The 6,533-nt window shown below is 37.1% G+C and overlaps 1 non-coding gene across 1 annotated transcript; it reads right to left on the minus strand.

The window, feature by feature from the left end:
* Positions 1-2,276: 2,276 nt before the first annotated feature.
* Positions 2,277-2,383, minus strand: LOC122067994. Its single transcript, XR_006136938.1, has one exon. It is a non-coding gene; the product is annotated as a small nucleolar RNA R71 (small nucleolar RNA).
* Between the last annotated feature and the right edge of the window lie 4,150 nt (positions 2,384-6,533).

Consider the following 6,533-nt stretch of genomic DNA (forward strand, 5'->3'; position numbering starts at 1 on the left):
AAGTCTACAAGAGAAAGTGCTTAAAGTGAATCAAGAACCAGTCCAAAGGTGGGACCCACTCATTGGTACCACATCCTCTCTCCTACAAAATCCTGAAGATTATTTTCTCTCCTTGCCACCTCACAAGATCTTGAAGATGCTATGCAGAGATTCTCTTCTGATTTAATCAAGATTGCAAGATATTGGTGAATATTGTAAGGAAAGAATATAATTTGTAAATTATGGAAACAGATTCTCTCTTTCCTCACACAATATCTTAGAGAATGAGAATTTTTACCAAGATTTAATTTTATTTTACTTTCTTTCTTTTCTTAAAGAAGACTTGTAGAAGGAAGGAGGCAAGAAAAAAATCCTATAAAAGCCCCTTCCTCCCCCCTCCTATTTTATTATTCCCCTTAGTTTATTTTCTAGTTTATGCTTAGTTTTCTTCTCTCTCTCCCTCTCTCACTCTTTAGTTTTAGCTCTTCTCTATTTTTGTTTTAATCACTTTTGTAATAGTTTTTTATGTCAATTAATGCAAGCACTCTTTTATTCTTATTCATCCTTTTATGTTTATGATTTATGCAATTGAGTTGTAATTTTTAAAGTTATAGTTTTAGGCTTAGATCTAGGTGACAAGATCACGAGCCGTGGAGTATCTTTTTTTTTCAAGTTCAGATTTTTTTTTTAAGATTTGTTTTCTCTAGTACTAGAAATTTCAGATTTGGTTTATTCCAGATCTGGTTTTTAGTACTGGAAGTATCTCAAATCACCTAAACTTTCAAGTTCAAGCATTGATTCAAGTACGTAGGCTCCTTCAGTAGTCTTCTCTCCCCCCTCTCATTCCCTTTTCTGACTACCCTTTCTTTCTTAATTTAGGATTTGAATTTCAGTCGTTACATTATTGCTATCCCTTTCCCTCAAGGTTCATGGCTAGTGTATGTGTTGGCTTTGCCCCTCTTAGCCATAGAACCATCAATTTATTGCTTTTGTTTTAATTATCTCCCTTTCCCTAAAGCCAAGTAGAGTAACTCTTGTAAGAGTGACTTTTTGGTCAAGTAGGGAATCTCATATTATGATGCATCCCTTGGGCTAAGTAGAGAAACCTACTTGTGAGTCTCTCTCTAGCTTTCTCCCCTTTCTTTTACTTTATTTTTATTTCAGTATTTTTTTTATTTTGTTTATTTTTTTAAAGTTACATGGGTTATTTATTTTCAGTTATTTATTTATTTAATTTTTTAATTGCGTGACTTGCATCTTTAAATTCTTAGATGACGAATGGTTAGGACGTTATTTTAGATACATATGTTTAAGACGGTAATTAGAATTGGATCACAACCATTAATCGGTTCACTTTCGAATTATTAAAAGAAATAAAAAAATAAAATGACTGCTCTCCCTGTGCTCGATCTGTAGTTACACTGATCCGTACGCTTGCGATTACATTTTAAATCCCAACAAGTTTTTGGCGTCGTTGCCGGGGAGACAGTTTCATGTTATTTTTTGATTTCTTTTGGTAAATCGGAGTGCTTTGTTTGCTTTGTTTTGTTTTTCCTTTTCTTTTATTGAATTCCTGAGAAGAACAACGTGTAATAATAGTTGTATCGGTGGAGGTCATCATGCCTCACAGTATGATAAAGATAGGTTTTGCCCTATAGCAGTACCTCAGGAATTGACCTGAGCAACCATGTATCCCTGCCGGTAAGCTCCAAAAAAAATCAAAAAAATAAAAAAAATAATAAAAGAAAAAAATTTTTGCTATCCATTCTTTTGTGCTGGTCTTACTCTAGTTGTGGGTAGTTTTCTGTTGCGTGAGTGTTAGGTGGGTACGTAATACTAAGAATCGGTTAGAAAGAAGAGATCCAACAAGTAGTGACCCTATACATTTGCTCTCTTTAAAATCCTTCAATATGGAAGACCAACAGCAAAACCCTTCACCTAAATCTCTGAAAGATAGGTTCTACCCTGCTAGAACAGCCCAACCTTCCTGCATAGTTCTACCACAAGCCTAGGGCAATAATTTTGAACTCAAATCTCAATACATCACTATGTTGCCCCACTTCCATGGGTTGACCTCTGAGGATGCATACTTATTTATAAGGGAATTTCAAGAGGTATATGTTCTAATTAAGATCCAACAACTTTCTGATGATGCTATTAAGCTTAGGTTTATCACTTTTGCATTGAAAGATCAAGCTAAGAAGTGGTTGCATGGGTTACCCACAAATTCCATAACCTCATGGGAACAGTTCACAGTTGTCTTCCTTAAGAAGTTTTTCCCAACTCACAAGACCAATAAGCTTAGAAGTGATATCGTTTAGTTTAGACAAAAGCCTAGTGAGTCATTTTCCAAACTTATGGAGAGATTCAAGGATCTACTCCAAGAATGCCCTCACCATGGCCTAGACCTATGGCATTTATGCCAAATAATTTATGAGAGTATTGATTACCCAACTAAACAAATAATAGAGTTTATGTGTCCTGAGGGATTCACATCCTTTACAGATGAAGGAAAGGCATGGGAATTCTTACTTGACTTAGCTGACAAAACCAGTGATTGGGAATCAACCCAAGAGAGTGAAAGAACCGTAGGAGGAAAAAGATATTTTGTAGATGGGATAGTAGCCAAGGAAGCCCATTTGGATAGCCTAATCAAGAGAATTGAGGCTATTGTTCCTAGAGAGCCACCATCAGTCAATTTGGTTAAGATTTGTGCTTGGTGCCAGTCCCTTGGACATCTCCCAGAAGAATTCCCTAACACCTCTGGGGGCACTTCTAATGATAGTGTTAATGCCTTATACCAGAATAATCCATATAGTAATACCTACAATCCAGGATGGAGAAGTCATCCAAATTTCTCTTGGAATCAGGGCAACCAAGCAGGGCCTTCCAATTTCCATAATCAAGGTCAACCTGGACTTCAAAGGTCTCCCTTTGCACAATAATATTTTTTCCAAAATACTTTTTCTAGGTTAAATGTAGGACCTCAGGCTAGTTTTCCTAAGGCCCCTCTCCTATCATCTTATCAACAATCCCCTGGGTTTACCAACACTGGAGAGGCAAGTAGAATAAGTGACTTGAAAAAAAATATGGCCCTCCTCATGACAAGCCATTAAAATCTTACGAGAGAACTCACTCAAGTTACCTCAATTATGCGTGAGAGGGAGAAAGGAACTTTAGCCAGTCAACCAGAGCCTAACCCTAGCCTCATCAGCCTGTTAGCTCATAAACATCAAATAATGCACCACTGAATATAGTAGGTCAGACCCAACAAGGGTCCTCTAACCAAAGTAATATTGTTTATGCCTTTAGGAGTGGTAGAGAGTACCAACAGAGCGTTCCTAAATCTTCCTCATCTATTACTCATGTTAAATCTCCTTCAGTTGAGGACACAAGTGTGCCTCTTGTTTCAGGTTCATCTGATGAACCTAAAGATTTTTCTGAACCTAAAGATTTTTCTGAAACTAAAGATGATTTAGTTGAGGAAACCAAAAATGATTCTTCTGAACAAGGGCAAATCCCTAACAGTCCTTATGTTCATCCTGTCCCATTTCCTAATCGCTTGATAAACAAAAGGAAGACTGCTTCCATGGATAAAATTTTAGAAGTTTTCAAAAAGGTAGAAGTGAATATCCCCCTTTTGGATGCCATATCCCAGATCCCTGCCTATGCAAAGGTACTGAAAGATTTGTGTACTGACAAACGTATCACTAGTGTGCCCAAAAAGACATTTTTGGCAGGTAACATTAGTTCTATAATTACTCAGCCTATAGCAGCCAAGTATAAGGATCCAGGGAGTCCTACCATATCTTGTATCATAGGCAACACCTAAATTGAGTAGACCTTACTTGACCTTGGCACAAGTATGAATCTTTTACCTTACCATGTGTACAAGCAACTTGGATTAGGAGAATTCAAAGCCGCTGGAACTACTCTTCAGTTGGCAGATAGGTCTGTTAAAATTCCTAAAGGGATGGTTGAGGATGTCTTACTAAATGTGGGGGAATTTATTTTCCCTGTTGATTTCATTGTGTTAGATACTAAGTCCTTCTCAACCAAGGATGAGATCCCAATAATTCTAGGAAGACCATTCTTGGCTACCAGTAATGCATTAATCAACTATTAGAATGGTTTCTTAAGATTATCTTTTGGTAACCAAACTGTTGAGTTTAACATGTTTAGGATAGGCAAGCAACCACATATAGAAGAAAAGATTAATATGATTAAGGATTTTCTGAATTTTTCTGATGATTTAAATACCAACTTTGATATTAATTTTGATTCAGAATTCCAAGAGTGTATGGATGAGTTGGATGATGATAGTGAAAATTTCTTTTCTAAAGTCTTGAGTTTTCACACACTTGTGGAGCCCTTAGGACCCCTTTCCAATTCCATTCCCAAACCTTCCATAGTTGAGCCCCCTAAGCTAGATCTTAAGGAGTTACCATCTAATTTGAGGTATGCTTTCCTAGGGCTTGACCAGACTCTTCCTGTAATAATTTCTTTAAATTTGACTTCTAGCCAGGAAGAGGAGTTACTTAAAGTGTTAAAAGATAATAAGGAAGCCCTAGGTTGGACCATGGTTGATATCAAGGGTATAAGCCCTTCTATTGTGCAACATCATATACATCTTATAGAGGATTCCAAACCATCCACGGAACCCCAAAGAAGAGCTAACCTAGTGATGAAGAAAGCTATTAAGAAAGAGATCCTAAAGTGCTTGGATCATGGAATAATTTATCCTATTTTTGACAGCCAATGGGTAAACCTAGTTCACGTATTGCCTAAGAAGTCTGGTGTGATTGTAGTTCCCAATGCCGATAATGAACTAATTCCAACCCGTGTCCAATCTGAGTGGAGAGTGTGCATAGACTACAGAAAACTTAATGTGGCAACCTAGAAGGACCACTTTCCATTGCCATTCATTGACCAGATGTTAGAGAGGTTAGCTGGACATGAATACTACTATTATTTTCTTGATGGATATTCTGGCTATAATCAGATCCCAATTGCTTAGAGGACCATAAGACCACTTTTGCATGCCCATATGGAACATTTGCTTACAGGCGTATGCCTTTTGGGCTTTGCAATGCCCCTACTACGTTCTAACAATGCATGATGAGCATATTTTCTGACATGGTCAAAAAATTCTTAGAAGTATTTATGGATGACTTTTCAATTCATGGGAATTCCTATTCTGAATGTCTTCATAATCTTTCTCTAGTTTTGAAAAGGTGCATATCTAAGAATTTGATTTTGAATTGGGAGAAATGCCATTTCATGGTTAAATCTGGTATTGTTTCAGGCCATGTAATATCCAAGGTGGGAGTTAAGGTAGATAGAGCCAAGGTGGATTTAATTGATAATTTACCACCTCCTCAATCTGTTAAGGACGTCTGATCTTTTCTAGGGCATGCGGGCTTTTACATAAGGTTTATTAAGAACTTTAGTCAGTTAGCCCGACCTCTCACTTCATTACTTGCCAAAGATCAAACTTTTGAGTTTTCTAAAGACTGCCTAGAATCCTTCAAACAACTTAAGAAGGAGTTGACCAATGCACCCATTGTTCAACCACCTATTTGGATTGAAACTTTTGAACTAATGTGTGATACTTCGGATTTTGCCATTGGAGCAGTTTTGGGTCAAAGGATTAATAAGTTGCCCACTGTCATTTATTATGCTAGTAGGACCTTAAATGATGCACAAATCAATTATACAACCACTGAAAAAGAATTTTTAGCGGTTGTGTTTGCATTGGAAAAGTTTCAGTCTTACTTAGTTGGTTCACATGTGGTGATGTATACTGATCATTCTGCTCTTAGATACTTAGTTCAGAAGAAGGATGCCAAAGCCCGTCTCATTAGGTGGGTTTTACTTTTATAAGAGTTTGATTTAGAAATTAGGGATAAAAAGGAGTTGAAAACCTAGTTGCAGACTATTTATCCCAGCTTCCAAATTCCTTGACTGTCAATTCTCCAGTTAACGAGAACTTTCCAGATGACCAGTTATTTGCAGTGTCCAGTGAACCATGGTTTGCGGACATTGTCAACTTCTTAGTTTCAAGTGTGACTCCAGATCACTAAGCCACCCATGATAAGTATATGTTTCATTCCCAAGTTAAGCACTTTTTCTAGGATGATCCTTATTTGTTTAAGATATGTCAAGATCAGATTATCTGACGATGTGTTCCTGATCATGAGCAACATTCTATTCTCTCTTTTTGTCATGATCATGCATGTGGTGGACACTTTGGACCTAAGAAGACTGTCGCAAAGGTTCTCCAATGCGGATTTTATTGGTCCACTCTTTTTAAAAATGCTTTTGATTTTTACAAGGCTTGTCCTGCCTGCCAGTCTTTTGGCCATATCAATAAGTGAAACATGATGCCCCTCAACCCTATTTTGGTAGTTGAGATCTTTGATGTATGGGACATTGATTTTATAGGAATTTTATGGGACCATTCCCTAATTTCTTTGGGAATTTGTACGTTCTTTTGGCTGTTGATTATGTTTCTAAATAGATAGAGGCCATACCTTGTAAAACTAATGACCACA

The sequence above is a fragment of the Macadamia integrifolia genome, unplaced genomic scaffold (assembly GCF_013358625.1).
Source record: "Macadamia integrifolia cultivar HAES 741 unplaced genomic scaffold, SCU_Mint_v3 scaffold3307, whole genome shotgun sequence".
Classification (NCBI taxonomy): domain Eukaryota; kingdom Viridiplantae; phylum Streptophyta; class Magnoliopsida; order Proteales; family Proteaceae; genus Macadamia; species Macadamia integrifolia.